This window comes from Grammomys surdaster, unplaced genomic scaffold, assembly GCF_004785775.1.
Source record: "Grammomys surdaster isolate TR1022 unplaced genomic scaffold, NIH_TR_1.0 126531, whole genome shotgun sequence".
Lineage (NCBI taxonomy): Eukaryota > Metazoa > Chordata > Mammalia > Rodentia > Muridae > Grammomys > Grammomys surdaster.
Window position 1 is genome coordinate 8,213,121 of NW_021621323.1, and position 22,861 is coordinate 8,235,981.

General features: G+C 38.3%; 1 long non-coding RNA gene across 2 annotated transcripts in view; it reads left to right on the top strand.

The window, feature by feature from the left end:
• Positions 1-62: 62 nt before the first annotated feature.
• The window catches only part of LOC114614778, a 130,319-nt gene continuing 107,520 nt past the window's right edge, over positions 63-22,861 (top strand). For both annotated transcript variants that reach the window (XR_003710381.1, XR_003710380.1), the window contains exon 1: positions 63-139. This is a non-coding gene — a long non-coding RNA (uncharacterized LOC114614778). The remainder of the gene's footprint in view (positions 140-22,861) is intronic.

A 22,861-nucleotide genomic window follows, 5' to 3' on the forward strand; every position in this document is an offset into this window, starting at 1 on the left:
ACGTGCCATGCCTGGAAGCTTTAAGAGCCTGCACGTAGTTTGCCATTCTTTCTGGTTTCACTCTGTCACTGAAATTGCTCCGTCAGCACGGGTCCTGGAGTGCTGGAGATACAGCACCAGCCTGAGACAGACATGAACAGTGAGTGGCAAATCCAGATGATCGAAGGGGCAGAGCTGGGGAGGGTCTATTACTTCAGAACACCCTTGGTCATCCTGTTCAATAGCAAAAGCACTAGTCGATTTGGGTAATCCAGTTTAGAAAAAACTGCTCCCCCTGATAGAGTTAACAGGCTCCCTCTGTTCCTCTCACCTCACGCCTCTACACTTTCTGTTCCCTTTACGTAGGAGGCTTGCAGGTGGTTCTTTCGGCTATTTCTTCTACAGCTCTCACTTCCTTAGAGAGACCCTACTTGACTTTATTACTCTCCCTATTCTAGCCCTAAACGCTACCCTGCTCATTTCCCACACCTTTCTCCCACGAATGCACCACAAGCAGTGCTTGTGTTTACTTTCTGTCTCTCCACTTCTGAATCCATCATAATGATTCACAGATAGCAAATGGCACACTACAACCCAAAAGTTTGGCTGCACATCAAGAACAAACCACTGAACCTTGGTAGTCACCCTGTGGCCATTAGGAGGTCAACCTGACATTTTGGGTTCTTTTCAGAGAGTTGTGGCTAATGGAGTAACAACCTTTGTCCCCAACCCAGTTAACCAGAGGGTTTTGTAATTCACTGGCATTTAGTTTTTGGTTTGTTTGTGTATTTTGCTTTTAGAACCATATAGTCTTGGTAGCTAGAGTAAGAATGAGTCTTTAAGTCTCAACAGCACTGAATACTTTTGTTCTGCATGCCACTTTGTGTCAGAGTAAGTCAGTAATTCATACTTGTTCAATGGATGAACATATATTCAGTATCATAAAATTAGAGAACATTTGTTTAATTTGGCAGGTGAAGACTTACTACCCTGTTTTAATATAATTTAAGTAATAATATGGGGCTTAATGTTTCCCAAACTGAACAGACAGACATGTGTGCACACATGTTTATGTCTCTGACTAATTGTATTGACTAAAGACAAAGACTATTCTAATTTCAAAAACCAAAATTTTAGTGTCATTTCTCACATATACAACAACTAACCATTTGTTTTCTAAAAGAAACTATGCATGTATGTGGTATGATTATATACATGTAGGCAAGACATTCACACTCATAACATATCTTCAAATTTTAAAAATTATCTGTTTAAATTTAGAAGCAAATAATTTAAAAGGAGTGTACAAGTTTCCTATTTTTATTGTGATTGTAAATAAATGAGGTTTTTAGATGTATTTGTGTATTTACTTTGATTTAGATGTCTGTGTGTGACCATATCCATATCACAGGCATGAAGGAGCCCAGAAAAGGACATTGGATCTTCTGGAACCAGATACACATGGTTTTGAGCCCTTGTATGGGTGCTGGGAATCCAACGTGGGTCCTCTGTAGGAATAGCAAGTGCTCTTAACTGCTGAGGCATCTTCCCCTCCCATAAATAAAATATTTTCACAGACCTAAGGAAATTCAGATGCTTAGCACTCTCATTATACTATGTGAGACTGAGGAAATATTCACCAGAAATCTATATCTCTTCAGAGACTCAATATTATAAGGAGAAAGCATTAAAAACTTCTGGATCAGTACTTAGACAATAAATAGGCTAATTTCTAGGGATGGGTTATGGCTCAGTGGTGGAGCATTTGCCTAGCAATATGACACCCTGGGTTCAAGCCCTAGGACCACAACAAATAAAATGGAATAAGATCAATCAAAGTGTTCATGAAAACAGTGAAACAAAATATCTAAAAATTGCTATAAAGAAGTCTCTTACTTTAGAAATGAGAACCAACTTAGCTTTGACTTCTATGAAATGTATTTGTTGTTGTTGTTGTTGTTGTTGTTGTTTTTCTTAGATTTCCAAGGTATCAGTGTACATTGCTGTCTGATATCTGAGTTTTGGGATTGTTTTACCCTTTTCTCCCCCAGTCAGTGTCTTATGTAACCCAGATTGGCCTTGAACTCACTATGAAGTCAAGGCTGATCTTAAACCCCTGATCCTGCTGCCTCTAACTCCTGAGAGCTGGGATGATAAGCATTGCACTCTCACCATGTCAAGTTCTAGTTAGTTCCTCTTTTAAACTACAACGCATCTTCAGTAATCCTATCTCTTGTGTGTAGGTGGTACATAAGAGCTAAGTTTTTCTGCTTATTTGATGTGAAACTCCATATAGAAAACTTAAACATAGTACAAGTGGTTCAGGTTGGTGCTAAAGGTTTGTATCTCCGTTTGTTTCCTCTCAATTTGGAAAGGAGATTGTGAATCAGTGTCCTTATTTTAATCTAATTTAAGAAATAAGGTGGCTTTTAATGTTTACAAAATTGGATATATATGAATGTGTACAAGGTAGAAGGATTTTAATTTCTTAATTGTCTGTACATCATCTGCATACCTGGTGCCTATGGAGATCAGAAGAAAATGTCAGATCTCCTATAACTGGAGTTACATATGGTTTTGAACCACCTTATAGGTGCTGGAAATTGAACCTGGGTCCTCTGGAAGAATAGCTAATGCTCTTAGCAACTGAGCAATGTTTCCAGACCAGGTAAAGGAGTTTTGAAAAGCTGTTTAACATGCTGCGACTGGTGGCACATGCCTGTCATCTCAGTACTGAAGAGGCAGAGGCAGGAGGATCAGGAGTTCAAGGACATCGTTGGCTACACAGTAAGTATGAGGCTGCATGAAACCCTGTCTTCAAGTAGCAAAAATAACAAGGTATTTTGCATAAAAGTCATTTCTCCACTCACCACTTCAGCGTAGACAAAAGAAACTCTTTTCTGTTCTACTAAGCAATGCCTGCCAATATGTAACTTCAACAGAATTGTTGCTATAGTAATGCAAAGTAGATAAACACTGAATTGTGCTATGAAAACTTACAGCTGAAATAGGGTGGTATTAAAGCCTTTGTTTAATAGTTCTGACTCTATGTATTTTCCTTACTGTGTGTCCTCTATAATGGGATCCGAAATAATGATGTCCTTTAACTCTAAAAGCAATGTATGTAAATGAAAATGTCATAGCTGGTGCTCTAGGTTAGAAAATCAGGAGATGCTAAGAACATGGCTTTATATGAAAGCAGCAAACACGGATAACAATGGCTTCAAATGGTGCCAATTACTTTCTTTCATTTAATACAAAATCCCACTGTATAAAACAAAAGCCAGCCAAATTTTCTACATGAAGATTCACAGATGCTTCGACTTACAAAAGTGTATGCTTTCTCAGGTTTCTACATGCCTTTCATTCACTTTGCCAAAGAGTCTATTCTGAAATACTGCCCCTCTGACAGCATTTAGGTGATGCAAACCTCTATGTTTATTAGAGAATCATAGGATGAGTCTCTTTAAAGTGTCTGGCTCTGCTCTGGCTTGTTTGGCATGAGAGCTAGACTCTTGCATTGCTAACAAGGCATCTGGTAGATGTGAGGGTGACTATTAAACTCTGGTTGCGTTTGATCTTGCCAATTATGTTTTATAAGACAGAAAAAAAGGTCTATCAGTCAGCTTAAAGATTATAGTTTTATGGAGACACTATTTTAGAAGATTGATACTGCCTGTGGTTCTAAAAATTAAAACAAAAAACCTTGTTTTGAAAACTATAACTCTGATATGCCCATTGATGTTGTACGGCTTCACTTATGGTTGATAATATTATCAATCAACTAAAGAATGAATAAGGATGATGGTGTAGCTTTGACCTTAACTATCACCAGAGGGCTTATCTGTTAAGATTTAGTCCAGAGATGACAGTGTTTGTGGGAAACCTTAGAAACCCCATAACTCAGGTAAGTGAGAAGGAAGTCTTCAAAGCACTTGGGACATATGCTTGAAGGGGACTGGTCCCCTTGAATCTGTCCTCTTTCTTTTTATCTTTCTGGCCATGAAGTGACCATGTGGTCAGTGAGCCATTGATTGAAACCGTCAAGATTGTGAACTGTAATAAGCCTTTTCTCTCCAGTATTCGTTACAGTAACAGAAAGCTAGCTAACACGGTAGAAAGAAGAGAGGGAGTCTTAAGTAGATAGGGAGTTGAGGAAAGAAAATTTATAGCATATGTTATGTTGTTTCTCTACTATTTCCTCACTCGTAGTAAATATTTTATGATGTAATGTCAAGAAGCCTTGTGTGTGTGCATGTGTGCGTGGGGGGTGTGTTCATGTGTGAACACACACATGCATGTGTGTGTGTGCAGATATGTTCTCCCATTAGTGTATGGTAGAGGCCAGAAGTTGACACCAAGATGTCTTCCCCTTCCCCTATGGTTCTCTACCCTTCTATTTATTTATTTATTTATTTATTTATTTATTTATTTATTCATTTATTCATTTATTCATTTATTCATTTATTCATTTATTTACTTATTTGAAACAAGGTCCCTCACTGAACTTGGAACTCACTGCTTCCACCAGGCTAACTGATCAACAAGCCCCTAGAATCTACCTGCATCTGTGTCCGAGAATTACAGAGTGCTCATGATCCTCACAGTTACATAATAAGCACTCGACCCATTAAGCTACCTCCCCCTTGCTGTGTTTTCTGTTTTTATGTTTTATCAAGATGCTAGTCAATAGTACATCTCACTTAGCATCTCACTTAAGCCCAATTTTCACATTCAGTTTGAAGAAGTGGACGAGTTTGAGTCATGGCATTGGATAAGCAAGGGTTTCAGGTCAGCTTTCAACATTTACTCTTGATCTTGGTCAAGATTTATGCTTTTGACTGTTTTTCCATCCATAAAATTAAAAGGTGTCTCTTACAATGCTCTGAATGTTACATGAATCCTACGTTGAGACTATCTTCATAAATGACAGCAAATACTCTTAGTTTTAAAATCTAATAACGCTTAGTTCTAATTTGACTTCTTTGCTTTATTTGGCTTTACCATTTCATAACTCTTTAAAATGTTTTCTTATTTAGTTTTATGTTCTATCCTTTTCTGTTATCTACTTCTTTCTTGCTATTAACTACAATTACTTTCTCATAGATTCTACTCTCGATGATGCTTTTATCTTATCTTTTTATTTTTATGTGTACAAGTGTTTTATCTACATGTATGTCTATGTACCACATCCACGCCAAATGCTCACAAAAGCCAGGGAACAGTGACACATCCCTGGATCTAGCATTAAAGACAGGTGTGAGCTGCCATGTGTGTTCTGGAAACTAGACCCAGGCCCTCTGGAGGAACAGTCAGGGCTCTTCACAACGCAGGCATTTCTCCAGCCCACCATGGTGTTAATTAGTTGAATTATGTGATCTTCTATCTCAAAATTGTATTGTTAATTTTCAATCTACTCTCCTTCCTTGCAATTGACTTCAATCACTATATCAATATTGATAGTTGATATATGTCTCATTTCCAAATGAGGCATTTTTTTCTCATGCTTCCAGGCTTCATCTTACTCTGTCCTGATGGACAACTTCACTGCATTATTCTGCCATCCAAACCTTTTCCCCACATTAATCTAAGATACAGTTCTAGAACATCCCAGACTCCTTCTTGGCCATTCTGCTCACACATACCATCAATCTAATGATCCAGTACTTATTCTTTTTATATGTGCCGGAGCTTTAGTTAAAAGCCTTATGTGTATTTCAATGGAATACCTTCTATACCATTTAGAAAAGCATATGGAAGAAAAAGAAGAAGGAGAAGAATAAGAAGGAGGAGGAAGAGGAGGAGGAGAAAGGAGAGGGTGGGGAGAGGGGGAAGAGGAAAAAGAAGAGTTGGAGGAAGAAGAGGAGGAAGAAAGAAAAGGAGGAGAAGGAAAAGTCGGAAAAGGAACAAGAAAAAAAAGTATCCAACAATGTTCACTAATCCACAATTTGAAAATCTCCATGACATCCTCTACACTAAGCAATGGGTTAGCTATACTTACTCTCCCTCTGGGAATAGTCTTTGAGAAGACACCCAGATCCTCCTATTAGAAGCTACTGAGTGTTTACTTATTCCCTTTGCCCACATTTAAAATAAGAATAGAGACCACCTGTAAAATAAGAAAGTGCTTTGTAGCTATGGGAGTCAAAGCTATTCTAATATGGTATTTTAGACTTCTTTTTTGCATCAGATATTTACTTAATTATTTATTTTTAAAGTAGATCATTTTAAACATATTTTAATTGAAATAGAATTGCATCATTCCCCCCACTTTCCTTCTGCCAATCCCTCCATGTCCCCTCTCTCCAACCCTTCCCAACCCTCCCTATTCTTAAGCTGATAGTTTCTTTTTCCTTAAAAATTATATATATATATATATATGTATATGTGTGTATATATATACATATATATACATATATATGTGTGTGTATACATATATATATATATATATACATATATATATTCAGAAATATATAAGAACAAGCTGCCGAGTCCATTTTTGTTGTGTGTATATGGTTTCAGAGCTGACCAACCTGTTCTAGACAATCAATAAAGGGCTCATCCCTTAGAGAGGCTAAATCTCTCTGCAGTCATTAGGTGCCTGTCATTCTTTGTAGCATCTTTTCCAGAACAGGTCTGCTGTTCATTTCAAAATTCAAATGACCCAGAGGAATACAAAGGGAGCAGAATTCCAAGAAGTTAGTCCTTAGTGTTGATCACACTGAATGTGATCAAGGATCACAGGATCAAGGATGCAGAGCAAGGATTCTGCATGTTCCTCATTAACCAAATATCCACAGTGCACTGTGCTGTAAAACAGTGCTCACTCAGGCACCCCATGCAAGATTCCTTAACTCTAAAAGGGACCAGAATGTAAGAAAGAAGGTATATGGCAAAAAAAAAAAAAACCACTGTGTTAATTGCTCCAGCCAATGACTTACAAGTGATGCTAGTCACAGTGTGGAAAGACAGGAGGAAAACTCCTCCAATAAACCAGCTAGCATTGATATTTGAGGGAGATGACAAAGCCAATGCTCCCAGCAAGTTACATTTGTAAGTGGCAGAAACAGGATTTGAACCAAGATTCCTAGGTGTAAAGGCCTTCCACTACATCAGGTTGCCTCACGAAGTCATTTTTTCCCTCTGTGTACCCATTGGATGTCAAAGTAGAACTTGAAAGGACATTTCCAGCAAACATCCAGGGATTCTGAATGATGATGAATAATATTAACATTTTTTTCTCTATGATCCCACATAATATGTTGATGAAAGGTAGGGATAGTTTAAGGTGATCTATGTTTATGGCGTTTTGAGTGTCAGCAAGCCCCCGTTCTAAAATGCATAAATCATAGATTTCATCTGCCAGTTGAACTTCCAAGGGAAATGAATTTTCAGGCCCTTGTAATTTAAGATGTAAAGGCGTCACTTAAAGAACTGCAAGGCATGGTACAGGGAGGACCTGGAAAGAGCAAAGCCTTCACATGCTTTAAAAAGGGAAAGTGAGCAGTGTGTTCAGTTCCCCAAAAAAGTTATAGCCAAGGACAAGTGAGTGTTGTCCATATTAATAAGAAATATTGAGGAATTAGAAAAATCCACTAAAGGACTGGAGAGCGAAGTGCTAGTTTATAACCTACAGAGAGCAGTCTACAGTGAGCTTCCAAACACTATGCAAATTACAATCAACCAACAATTTGATCAGAAACAAAGATTGGTGAGGTGATCGATCATAAGAGATACAGGGATTGAATATTTGCGATTCATATTATGGGCTTCTGTATGGGCATCAAATGTAAGGGGGAAATGAGTAACATGACAAATATCTAAAATAAATTACTTGGTTGGAAGATGTAAATTACTGATATATATTTAAAATGTTGCATGTGTGTATGACTGTCAATGCATTTTCTAAAAGGCAGAATAAGATTGTGTAGAACTTTTGAAGATTCTTTTTATTTATGATTATTTCGTAAATTTTCTAGCAAGAAGATAGAGTGTTCTTTTATTTATCTAAATATATATGTTAACTGAAGCATTGAAATATAGAGTAATAAATCTTCATTGAAAACATATTATTCAATATTTCAATGTTAAACTATCCTTTCAAGTAATCAAAAAATCCTACATAAAAATAAAATATTCTTCATAATATTAATTTGTTCATAGATGTCAAGTCAATGGCTACCTCTATCCTATGAATCCAGAGAAGTTTGTTTTCTGATAGTTATTATAATTATCTTTCCTAGGTTATATCTGGAGACCTAGTTAAAGACCATATATGGGTAAACTCAAATTGAAAAAAGGAAGATTGAAATAAATATTTATTCTATAAATCCATGTGAGCTTCTGAGAAATATAAATCCAACTTGTTTGCTAAGAATGTTTGCTCTGACATGTATTTTTAGTGCTTTTCTTAAAAGCCAAATACAGCACAGCCAACCAACAATTGTGCAATATTTAGAGAAAGATGGTAGCACAGGACAAGGTTGTTTTGAAATAGGAAGGACCTTTAAAAATAAAAAATAAAAAAATAAAAATAAAAAAACCACCACCAACAACTGTGCCTTAGCTTGCTCTATATTAATAAAATGACTTTAAATCATGCTGAAATGATATCTACCTCATGTTGATTCTTTGATATTCATTATCATATTTAATCCTCATAGAAATCTTGCAAAATGGGTATGAATATCACGTTTAGAGATAAGGCAAGGTGAACTCAACAGGTTTAAATAATTTGAACAAAATCACATAGAAAATCCCAGCACTCAGGAGGCAGGGGCAGGCAAATCTCTGTGAGTCAAAGGAGCAAAACTTCTAGTACAGCCAAGGCTACCCAGAAACCCTGTCTTGAGAAAACAAAGTCACATAGAAAAATAAAACCAGAATTTGAGCATGTCACTCTGATTCCAGGTCTTTATTCTAGTATCTGTACAATATGTACACTAAAGTCCTTCTTTGGAGACTAGAGTCTATGGTATGCTGTGTTTGTCTTTTCATGTGTCTTGCTGTCTTAGTCACTGTTCTATTGATATAAAAGACACCATGGCCAAGGAAACTCTTATAAAGGAAAGTATTTAACTGGGGACGTGCCTTCAGTTTCAGAGGGTTATAGTCCATTATCATCATGGTGGAGAATATAAAGGCATGCAAGCAAGCAGGACGTTGGAGAAGGAGCTGAGAAGTTTACAGCCTGACCTTCAGTTAGCAAACAGGGAAAGTTATCCTCAGCCTGGTATGGGCTTTGAAACCTCAAAGCATATCCACAGGCACACATTTCCTCCAACAAGACCACACCTCCAATCCTTCTATCTTTGCAAACATTTCCACTCCCTTGTGACTAAACACTCAAGTATGTGAGCCTAACACAGCCACTGTTACTCAAACCACCACTCTTATCTTTGGAGCACCTTAGAAAATATATCTTCACATATACAGTGCTGTCTTCTGAAGTTATTCAAAGTTATAATTCTAAAAGAAGGCTTTAGTTATTTAAGAAAACATCCCAATATAAGGATTCACCTATATCCAATAGCTATGAATATGTAAATAGCACCATACCCATTCCTAACTCGCTAAACCAAGTCAGTCACCACGCTGTAAATTTCAAAGGACAACTCTGTCTCCATATGTAATTTTAGTTCTCTACCCTGCTATTTCTAATTATTCCCATGATGTCCATTTTAATCAATAAAAATTGTTTGTATCTTGCTAATGCACTCAAAACTAAGTATTCCCTTGTAAGCTGTATGTATCCATAGCAACTGTCCTCAGTCACTGTTGAAGAGCCTCCGTGTTGCTGTGAAGTGATGAGTGGTAGAGAACTGACGCCCAGCCTGATGTGACCTGAAGGCACCTTTCAGTGCCCCCCACAGTTGGCAGTCTCTAGGTTGTATCCTTGCTCTTTGGATTCAGTACCACAGCCACTTCAGTCATCAAACTGCTTATCACATGGCACAGCTCAGACAGGTTCTGAGTAAGCATCCTTGTGGAATCTGAATCAACCTTCCCCTGATGCCCAGACCTACGCAACAACAAGCTTTTGACCTAGCCAGACACTGATATATTCTTCGGCACACATGAGAGAATTTTGTTGATATCTTACTTGGTTTAAATTGCCCCAAGTCAATCCTCAGGGTTTTTTTATAGCCATTAAAATAAGAAGTAAAACCACCCTTCTGTGCTTTTTATGAATTGAATCAGTGGTATAGACTGAGTGGCTCCTGCATTTTCCTCAAAGTTTTGAAAGCTGAAAGTTCAAGACCAGGATGACAACATAGCTGAATTTTGTAAGAGCCTTTTCAAAGTTTTATAGCTTGTTGTAGTCTTACATGGTAAAGAACAAAGAGAAATACTTACCTCCTCTTATAGGTAGACATAAATATTCAGTATACAGGTATATAATATGCCATTTGTAAATGTGTATGTGTGCATGTGTGTGTGCCAATATTATAAAAAAGCAAACTCAAAGGAAATAGTTGCATTCGAGTGGCAGTCAGAGCCAAAGCATGAAGCCATGAAGGTCTAATGTGGCACGATTCTAAAGGGAACCATTTATCCAGACTCCACTGGGCCTGGTACCCACTGGTGTTCCCTTACGCAGTAACTCTTGGGTAGTTATCCTTCAAGAATGTGAATGACACAGTGATTTTTATCTGCTTAGAGACTGGGATGTTTCACTGACTTATCTATGGCTTGCTTTCTATTCCCAGGTGAAGCAAAAATAAGATTTTTATGCGTAAAGATGAATCGCCTGAGAAAGTCAGGTATACTTTGAGGATAGAAGAAACAACACCTGGGTAGAATATCTAAGCTGGCAATTTAGTGTTGAAAAAATAGTCATAATTATTGGCCATGCTAATAAAGTGTTGCAACTCCTCCGAAGTCATTTAGAGGCAGGAGATTTTAAAAATCAAACTGATACTGGAGAATGAATAGTTTAAAGATAAGTTGTAAACTTAAATCCTAAGGAGAGTGGTAACGGAGATTGAAAGTAATAGCCCAGTTCCTCATGGATTCATGCCAAGAGAATGGGTGGCCATGCAAAGCATGAGTAAGGAAGAAAATGACAGCAAGAAAACAACCATGGATGGGTTTGATATCCAAGCTCTTCCCACCGAGGTCTGGGTGTCTAGTGCATTCCTGGGGGAGGAACTTGGAGAAATAAGTGGCATATGAGTAGTCACTGTCATTCCTTCCTTATGTCTCTCTGCATTTTATAAGATATCCTTAATGGGTATACATTTTTATTTTTAAATTAAATTTTATATTGTTTAATATAAACAACATCATTTTATATTGTTTAATTATTTCACATTATTTTATATTAAACAATATAATTTTATATTGTTTAATAATAAAGTATGTTTACTATAATATAAATTTGTCTAAGAATTTGTTTTGTCACAAACCACTGGTTTAAATATACCACCACTTTAAAACTAAAAAAATATAGAAACTTTTCTAGGTACAGTTGAAGAAATGTGAAAGTATCACTGTATGCAGAGAAAGATAAATAGAAACTCCCCAGAACCAATACTGCCCAATATGCTCACACTGCCTCATCTGCTACAAACAAGACTGAGACAAGGAACTATATTCATTAAATGTCTTTCTATTCATTAAGTGACTACTCCTATTTCAATTATTTCTAAAGACTTCTTCCCAACACTTCTACACTAACAGCAATTATCACCTTTCTCCTCTTATCTTGGGTCACAATTCAAGATTTGTCTCACCAAAGATTTTTCTAAGTATTAATTTAAAAAAAAACATTGACTTTATTTTATCATTTTGTCTAAATTGCTTACACAAAAGTCTGAGTAAATGCTATGCAAGTTTTAAATTTCTCTACTTTTTGCATGACATAGCATTGACGTATATGTATATGATACATATATATATATATATATATATATATATATATACATACACACACTTACACTTTGATTTTTTTATTTCCGAAGGAGCCTGTGTTACATGAAACTCCCATAGATAAATTTGCTTTCTTATATTGATCTGTCTCTGGCTATAGGTTCCCAGCCATGGGACCCAAGATATAAAATAAAGTGCATCTTTTCTGTTCACCTGTAATGCATGTGTGCTGTACACCAAGCTGTAGCAACCCCACTCTCTTGTATCTCATTTGTGAACTCAACCACATCTAGCATAGATCATAGATGGAAATATCTGTAGAAGAATAAGATTAGAACATGAAATTGTATTTATGATTTGAAAGCCATGTGCTGACAACAGTTCAACTGCTAGATTTTATACTGCATGAAGCACTTCAGCTCTAGGCATTCACTGACCTTCCCTGAAAGACCGACAACCAGAGCCTATATCAGCCCTGTTTGCTCTTTGCTGAACTCTTTTGTTTTATTTGTTTATTCACTTTATCTCCCAATTGCAGCCCCCTTCCTCGTCCCCTCCCATTTCTGCACTCCCATCACTGTCCCCCACTCCCCAACTAACCTGGGCTCATGGTACTCACAGAGACTGAACCCCCAACCAAAGAGCATTCAGGGACTGAATGCTCTCTGCACATACGTAGCAGATGTGCAGCTTGGTCTTCATGTGGGTCCCCTAACAATTGGAGGGGAGAGGCTGTCTCTGACTCTGACTCTGTTGTCTGCCTTTGGATCTTTTTACTGATGTTTTATACTCCCTCATTCACATGAGGTATATTTTAGTCCACTAAAAGCTAAATATATAACCTTACATGGGAATGACCAGCCCAAAAATACAGCCATGCTGAGCCTCTATATGGACTATGTTTCAAATCACATAGCCAATTTTATCCTAATTAATGATAATTAATGATTTATAGTCAACTCTTTTATGTAGAATAACAAAATGTGTGCATGGCAACAAAATCTGTGACTTACTCAGGAGAAGGAAAACATAATTCTATTATCAAACAAACAAACTCATTTTGAATAGCCTCTAGCACAAACTCCTGCTATCTCCAAGTGGGGTAAATGATGGGTTGATACGCCACGCAAGGAAGTGATCTCTCATAGATATGTAACTATCAAGGATGAGTCGTCTAAGCATCAATGACAAGAAAAGTAATGACAACAAAGACTTCTGTGTAGGTGGCTAGCCAATCATGTACAACTATGGCCCTAACTTTTCTTTCTTAGGCAATGTTCTTGGTTACTGCCTAGTAGGGAATTAAACAATAGGTGTCTGGGTCCTACCAGGCCATCCTACACATAAAAAACTCATTGGTAATCAACTACATAGTCCAAAGGAGACCTTTGACTCTGGATCTTGACTCTTCTACATTTACCAAGATGCATTGTTGTATCAGATGCAACAAGGGCTGAAAATGGCTACCTCTGCATAGATTCTGGCCTACATGCATGAGAAGTCTAGGAGGAATAACAAGACCTCAATCCTACCACTATCTAGTCCCAGTAGAAAACGGAATAAAACTTCAACTGGAAAAAGAACCACTTTTAAAAATAAAATCCACCCCATAATTTAATCCTAGATGTGAAAAATCTCAGTACAAGAAACATAAAACTTGAAGGCAGCACAGCTTCTGGAGAAATGATCAATTCCATAGTACCGAGTTCCAATGAGAGTGAACTGGATTAAATAACAGATGAAGAATTTAAAAGAATTATTATAAGACATCTCAGCAAACTCAAAAAAGGATATAACTAACCCCCTGAATAAAGCCATAGCCAACATAAATAAGCACCTGAATGAAATAACTATGTCAATACAATTATGAAAGAAGAAGCCAGTCAACATATAGAAATATTGAAAAATAAAAAATTTTAAAATGATAGCCTCACTCCACCAAGTAAAATCTCAGCGGAAATAGAGTGGATCTGTAGAAAAGTGGAATATGAAAGCAAGCCTGAAGACAAACGTGTGTGAATTGAAATGTTCACACAACAAACAATAATGATAAAGTACAAAGAGGACATGCAGGACTCACAGGACGCCATTATAAGACCAAGTACATGAATCATTGGCATAGAAAGGGAGAAAAGGTATGAAATAAAAAAGTATATTTAATAAAACAATAGCCCTTCTGCCCCTGCCTGGTCCTCTGGGCTGCAGCAGACACAGAGTCAGTCTGCTCCTCTCCTGTGGAGAAACTGAATCCTGAGTCATCCAGGAGCCACTGCACTCAGAGCAGCTGGTAAGAACTCCATCTCACTCCCTAAACCCCAGAGATAGATCTGGGAGCCAGGGACATCCAGGGCACAGCAGCTACCCAAACCCCGCCCCTCCGGAATTCCACTTCCCTTCTGCCCCTGCCTGGTCCTCTGGGCTGGAGCAGACACAGAGTCGGTCTGCTCCCGTCCTGTTGAGAAACTGAATCCTGAGTCATCCAGGAGCCACTGCACTCAGAGCAGCTGGTAAGAACTCCATCTCACTCCCTAAACCCCAGAGATAGATCAGGGAGCCAGGGACATCCAGGGCACAGCAGCTACCCAAACCCCGCCCCTCCGGAATTCCACTTCCCTTCTGCCCCTGCCTGGTCCTCTGGGCTGGAGCAGACACAGAGTCCGTCTGCTCCTGTCCTGTTGAGAAACTGAATCCTGAGTCATCCAGGAGCCACTGCACTCAGAGCAGCTGGTAAGATCTCCATCTCACTCCCTAAACCCCAGAGATAGATCTGGGAGCCAGGGACATCCAGGGCACAGCAGCTACCCAAACCCCGCCCCTCCAGAATTCCACTTCCCTTCTGCCCCTGCCTGGTCCTCTGGGCTGGAGCAGACACAGAGTCGGTCTGCTCCTGTCCTGTTGAGAAACTGAATCCTGAGTCATCCAGGAGCCACTGCACTCAGAGCAGCTGGTAAGAACTCCATCTCACTCCCTAAACCCCAGAGATAGATCGGGGAACCAAGGACATCCAGGGCACAGCAGCTACCCAAACTCCGCCCCTCCGGAATTCCACTTCCCTTCTGCCCCTGCCTGGTCCTCTGGGCTGGAGCAGACACAGAGTTGGTCTGCTCCTGTCCTGTGGAGAAACTGAATCCTGAGTCATCCAGGAGCCACTGCACTCAGAGCAGCTGACACAGAGTCGGTCTGCTCCTGTCCTGTTGAGAAACTGAATCCTGAGTCATCCAGGAGCCACTGCACTCAGAGCAGCTGGAGCCACTGCACTCAGAGCAGCTGAAACTGAATCCTGAGTCATCGAGGACCCACTGCACTCAGAGCAGAAGGATTTCCAGATCCAAGAGGTGGCCTGAGTCCCAGGAGTTATTCCACCCAGGAGATTAGGAGCATAAGACCACAGAGACCTCTGGACTCTGAGGAGCTCTGCAATAAGCAAGATAACTGGAGATACAGACTCCAGTTTTACACAGTGAGGGCAGGTACCACTAGAGTTAACCAGATGGCGAAAGGCAAGCGCAAGAACATAAGCAACGGAAACCAAAGTTTCTTGGCATCATCAGTGCCCAATTCTCCCAATATAGCAAGCCCTGAACACCCCATCACACCTGAAAAGCAGGATTCAGAATTAAAATCACTTCTCATGATGATGATAGAGGATTATAAGAAGGAATTAAGTAACTCCCTTAAAGAAATACAGGAGAGTACAAGTAAACAGATAGAAGCCCTTAAAGAGGAATCACAGAAATCCCTTAAAGAAATGGAAGAAAACACAAAGAAGGAATTAAACAAAAACATTCAGGATCTGAAACTAGAAATAGAAACAATAAACAAAGTTCAAAGGGAGACAACCATAGAGATAGAAAACCTAAGTAAGAGATCAGGAGTCACAGACGCAAGCATCACCAACCGAATACAAGAGATAGAAGAGAGAATCTCAAATGCAGAAGATACGGTGGAAAATATTGACACAGTTGTCAAAGAAAATGCAAAATGCAAAAAACTCCTAACTCAAAACATCCAGGAAATCCAGGACACAATGAGAAGACCAAACCTAAGGATAATAGGTATAGATGAGAATGAAGATTCCCAACTTAAAGGGCCAGTAAATATCTTCAACAAAATTATTGAGGAAAACTTCCCTAACCTAAAGAACAAGATGCCCATAAACATACAAGAAGCCTACAGAACACCAAATAGACTAGACCAGAAAAGAAATACCTCCCGTCACATAATAATCAAAACATCAGATGCACAAAACAAAGAAAAAATACTAAAAGCAGTAAGGGAAAAAGGTCAAGTAACATATAAAGGCAGACCTATAAGAATTACACCAGACTTCTCACCAGAGACTATAAAAGCCAGAAGAGCCTGGACTGACATCATACAGACACTAAGAGAACACAATTGCCAGCCCAGATTACTATACCCAGCAAAACTCTCAATCACTATAGATGGTGAAACCAAGATATTCCATGACAAAACCAAATTTGCACAATATCTTCCCACAAACCCAGCACTTCAAAGGATAATTGATGGAAAATGCCAACACAAGGAGGGAAACTACAACCTAGGAAAAGCAAGTAAGTAATCTTCCAACAACCCCCAAAAAAGACACAAACATAACTTTACCTCTAATAAAAAAAATAACAGGAAGCAACAATCATTTTTCCTTAATATCTCTTAACATCAATGGTCTCAATTCCCCAATAAAAAGACGCAGACTATCAGACTGGATACACAAACAAGACCCAGAATTTTGCTGCATACAAGAAACGCACCTCAGTGACAAAGACAGACACTACCTCTGAATAAAAGGGTGGAAAACAATTTTTCAAGCCAATGGTCCCAAGAAACAAGCTGGAGTAGCCATTCTAATATCAAATAAAATCGACTTTCATCCAAAATTAATCAAAAAAGATAAGGAAGGACACTTCATACTCATCAAAGGAAAAATCTACCAAGGTGAACTCTCAATTCTGAACATCTATGCTCCAAATGCAAGGGCACCTACATACATAAAAGAAACTTTACTAAAGCTCAAAACACACATTACACCTCACACCATAATAGTGGGGGATTTCAACACCCCACTGTCAGCAATGGACAGATCATGGAAACAGAAACTAAACAGAGACACTTTGAAATTAACAGAAGTTATGAACCAAATGGACTTAACAGACATCTATAGAACATTTCATCCTAAAACAAAAGAATATACCTTTTTCTCAGCACCTCATGGTACCTTCTCCAAAATAGACCATATAATTGGTCACAAAACAACCCTCTACAGATACAAAAAGATTGAAATAATCCCTTGCGTCTTATCAGATCACCACGGACTAAGACTGGTCTTTAATAATGACAAAAACAATGGAAAACCCACGTACACATGGAAACTGAACAACTCTCTACTCAATGATGACTTGGTCAAGGAAGAAATAAAGAAAGAAATAAAAGACTTTTTAGAATTCAATGAAAATGAGGACACATCATACCAAAACTTGTGGGACTCCATGAAGGCAGTGCTAAGAGGAAAGCTCATAGCTCTAAGTGCCTACAAAAAGAAACTGGAAAGAGCACACACTAACAAGTTGACTGCACAACTAAAAGCTCTAGAACAAAAAGAAGCAAATACACCCAGGAGGAGTAGAAGGCAGGAAATAATCAAACTCAGGGCTGAAATCAACCAAATAGAAACAGAAAGAACAATACAAAATATCAATAAAACCAGGAGTTGGTTCTTTGAGAAAATCAACAAGATAGATAAACCCTTAGCCAGATTAACCAGAGGGCACAGAGACAGTATCCAAATTAATAAAATCAGAACTGAAAAGGGAGACATAACAACAGAAACTGAAGAAATTCAAAAAAATCATCAGATCCTACTACAAAGGCCTATACTCAACAAAACTGGAAAACCTGGATGAAATGGACAATTTCCTAGACAGATACCAGGTACCGAAGTTAAACCAGGAGCAGATAAACCATCTAAATAGTCCCATAACCCCTCAGGAAATAGCAGCAGTCATCAAAAGCCTCCCCACTAAAAAAAGCCCAGGACCAGATGGTTTTAGTGCTGAATTCTATCAGACCTTCAAGGAAGACCTAATACCAATTCTCTTCAAACTATTCCACAAAATAGAGACAGAAGGAACACTACCCAATTCGTTCTATGAAGCTACAATTACACTCATACCCAAACCCCACAAGGACCCGACAAAGAAAGAGAACTTCAGACCAATCTCCCTTATGAACATCGATGCAAAAATACTCAATAAAATTCTAGCAAACCGAATCCAAGACCACATCAAAACAATCATCCATCATGATCAAGTAGGTTTTATCCCAGGAATGCAGGGATGGTTCAATATTCGGAAATCCATCAATGTAATCCACTATATAAACAAACTTAAAGAAAAAAACCACATGATCATCTCATTAGATGCTGAGAAAGCATTTGACAAAATTCAACATCCCTTCATGATAAAAGTCTTGGAAAGATCAGGAATTCAAGGCCCCTACCTAAACATAGTAAAAGCAATTTACAGCAAACCAGTAGCCAACATCAAGCTAAATGGAGAGAAACTTGAAGCAATCCCACTAAGATCAGGGACTACACAAGGTTGCCCACTCTCCCTACCTATTCAATATAGTACTGGAAGTCTTAGCCAGAGCAATTAGACAGCAAAAAGAAGTCAAAGGGATACAAATAGGAAAGGAAGAAGTCAAAATATCGCTATTTGCAGATGATATGATAGTATACTTAAGTGACCCCCAAACTTCCACCAGAGAACTCCTAAACCTGATAAACAACTTCAGCAAAGTGGCTGGTTATAAAATCAACTCAAACAAATCAGTAGCCTTCCTCTACATGAAAGATAAACAGACTGAAAAAGAAATTAGGGAAATGACACCCTTCACAATAGTTGCAAATAATATAAAATACCTTGGTGTGAATCTAACCAAGCAAGTGAAAGACCTGTATGACAAGAACTTCAAGTCTCTGAAGAAAGAAATTGAAGAAGATCTCAGAAGATGGAAAGATCTCCCATGCTCATGGATTGGCAGGATTAATATAATAAAAATGGCCATCTTGACAAAAGCAATCTACAGATTCAATGCAATCCCCATTAAAATCCCAACTCAATTCTTCACAGAGTTAGAAAAGGAAATTCTCAAATTCATATGGAATAACAAAAAACCTAGGATAGCGAAAACTATTCTCAACAATAAAAGAACTTCGGGAGGAATCACCATCCCTGACCTCAAGCTGTACTACAGAGCAATAGTGATAAAAACTACCTGGTATTGGTACAGAGACAGGCAGGAAGATCAATGGAATAGAATTGAAGACCCAGAAATGAACCCACACTCCTATGGTCACTTGATCTTTGACAAAGGAGCTAAAACTGTCCAGTGGAAAAAGGACAGCATTTTCAACAAATGGTGCTGGTTCAACTGGAAGACAACATGTAGAAGAATGAAAATTGATCCATTCTTATCCCCTTGTACAAAGCTCAAGTCTATGTGGATAAAGGACCTCCACATAAAACCAGATACACTGAAACTAATAGAAGAGAAGGTGGGGAAAAGCCTCGAATACTTGGGCACAGGGGAAAAGTTCCTGAACAGAACTCCAATGGCATATGCTCTAAGATCGAGAATTGACAAATGGGACTTCATAAAATTGCAAAGTTTCTGTAAGGCAAAGGACACTGTCAATAGGACAAAACGACAACCAACAAATTGGGAAAAGATCTTTACCAATCCTTCATCTGATAGAGGGCTAATATCCAATATATACAAAGAACTCAAGAAATTAGACTCCAGACAACCAAATTACCCTATTAAAAAATGGGGTATAGAGCTTAACAAAGAATTTTCAACAGAAGAAACTCGAATGGCCGAGAAGCATCTAAAGAAATGTTCAGCATCCTTAGTCGTCAGGGAAATGCAAATCAAAACAACCCTGAGATTCCATCTCACACCAGTCAGAATGGCTAAGATTAAAAACTCAGGTGATAGTAGATGCTGGCGAGGGTGTGGAGAAAGAGGAACACTCCTCCATTGTTGGTGGGACTGCAAGATGGTGCAACCACTTTGGAAATCAGTCTGGCGGTTCCTCAGAAAATTGGACATAGCATTACCCGAGGATCCAGCTATACCACTCCTAGGCATATACCCAGAAGATGCTCGAACATATAACAAGGACATATGCTCAACTATGTTCATAGCAGCCTTATTTATAATAGCCAGGAGCTGGAAAGAACCCAGATGTCCTTCAACTGAGGAATGGATTCAAAAAATGTGGTATATTTACACAATGGAGTATTACTCAGCTATTAAAAACAATGAATTCGAGAGGTTCCTTGGTAAATGGATGGAACTAGAAATTATCATCCTGAGTGAGGTAAGCCAATCACAAAAGAAGACACATGGTATTCACTCACTGATTATTGGATATTAGCCTAGAACCTTGAAATGCCCAAGATGCAACTCACAGGCCACATGAAGCCCATAAAGAAGGAAGACCAAGTGAGGGTGATTCGGTCCTTCTTAGAAGGAGCAACAAAATACTCAAGGGAGCAAATATGGAGACAAAGTGAGGGACAGAAACTGAAGGAGGGGCTGTCTCAAGACCACCCCACCTGAGTATCTATCCCATGTGCAATCACCAAAGGTAGATGCTGATGTGGAAGACAGGAAGTGCATGCTGATAAGAGCCTGATATGGATATCTCCTCAGAGGCCTTCAAGAGTCAGACATATTCAGAGGCAGATGCTCACAACTAGCCATTGAACTGATCATGGGGTTCTCAATAGAGGAGTTAGAGTGAAGACTGAAGGAGCTGAAAGGGTTTGTGGCACCATGAGGAGAGCAACAATACCAACCAACCACAGCTCCCAGGGTCTAAACCACCAGCCTGGGAGCACTTAGGGGGGGATCCAGGGCTTCAGCTGAATATGTAAAAGTGGAGGGCCCTGCTGGGCATAGGTGGAAGAAGAGAACCTTGACCTCATAATCGCTGGATGCCCCAGGGGGTGGGAATTTTGAGGGTGGGGAGGTGGGAGTGGGGGGGTGTAGATAGAGGTTACATCCACAGAGAAGAAGGAGGAGGGGCGAGGGGATTGGGGGTTCCGAGGGGGTGGTGGGGGATGGGGTAAGGGGACAACATAGGAAATGTAAATAAATCATCCAATAAAAATAAATAAATAAATAAATAAATAAAACAATAGTGAAACAAAATCCAAACGTAGATAAAGAGATGACTTTGCAGATCCTGGAAGCATTTATAATGCCAAACAGACAAGTTCAGGTGGTGGGGGGTGGGGACACAGAAAAAAGAAAGTACAGTAGCCACAAGACAATATTATCAAATCACACAAAAGCAAGCCCATTAGAATAATAGCAAATTTCTCAACAGAAACTCTGAAAGAAGAACATGGAGTAATGTATTTCAAGCTTTGAAATACAGTAACTGCCAAACTGGGTTACTATATATACCAAAACTATCCATCACAATTGATGGAGAAAGAAAAACACTGCGAATAAACAAAAACTAAAGGAATTTATGACTACTGTGCCAGCACTATAGAAAAATAGCAGCATACTAAAGAGGGAAGCAAATATACACATGAGGTTCTAAGAAAGAATAAATGTACTATAATATCCTATATGTGAGTTGGGATTATAGAAATACCAAACACTACAAAAAACAGCAAAATGTTAGGAATTATCAATAACTACCTGTCAATAATAACTCTGAATGTTAAAATGACCTCAATACTCCAGTCAAATGGCACAGGTTAGCAGGCTGGGTTTAGAACTAGAACCCATGTATTTGTGCCACACAAAAGCAACTCATTAGTAAAGACCAAAACAACCCTGGATTGAAGAGGATATTCCAAGGAAATGGAAGTAGAATAAAAAACAGACAATAACAACAACCAAGATGTAGCCACTTTAGCAACTGAAAAGTAAGACTTCAAACTAATCTGCATATTGGTCAGAAAATACAAAGGAAATCAGTTTGTAGTGATTAAAGGAACACCAATGAACCAAATTTCATTTAAAAATAAAGACAAAAGCATTACTGTATGTAAAGGTGCCTACTGACTTTAACACGTAATAATGGGTAACTGGAATACCCCATTTTCACAGTACATAGATCATCTAGACCAAAAATTGATGGCAAAATATCAGAGTTAAATGACATTATATATCTAACAGACTTAACAGATTAGATAGATAGATAGATAGATAGATAGATAGATAGATAGATAATAAATAGATTATCTGTTAAAAACATATACACTTTTAAAATTAGAGAAATCACAAATAAAAAAATTAATAATGCATTACAATCTTCTAGAAAACTAAGAAAAAGCCCAACCCAAAATCAGGAGATGGAGAAATAAAAATCAGGGCTTAAATCAATGAAATGAAAATGCAAAGAACAGTGCAAAGAATCAGTGACTCAAATAGTAAGGTCTGTGAAGTGAGTAATAGAGTAAATTGCAAACTCTGAGGTAAATTTACTAAAACAGAGAAGACCCAAATTAGTGAAGTAAGGCGTGAAAAGGAAAACATTTCAAAAGATATCAACGAACTTTAGGGAATCATTTGAAAACCTATCTTCTAAAAAAACAAACAAACAAACAAAAAACAAAAAAAGAAAACGTATATTCTAATTTATTGGAAAATCTAAAAGAAATGGATACATTTCTAAACATATATGACCTATCAAAATTAAACCAAGAAGAAATGAACAAATATATCTAAAATATACAATAATATTAAGTGATTTAAAAGTTCCACATCTAAAATAGTCCAGGCTCAGATGGATTCACTGATGAATTCAACAAGACTTAATAAATATCTAACGCCTGTGTCCCATGAAATGCATATATAGTACTGCCCTGATAACAAAATAAATGGAAACACATACACAAACACACACACAACAGGGAAAGAGAGAGAGAGAGAGAGAGAGAGAGAGAGAGAGAGAGAGAGAGAGAGA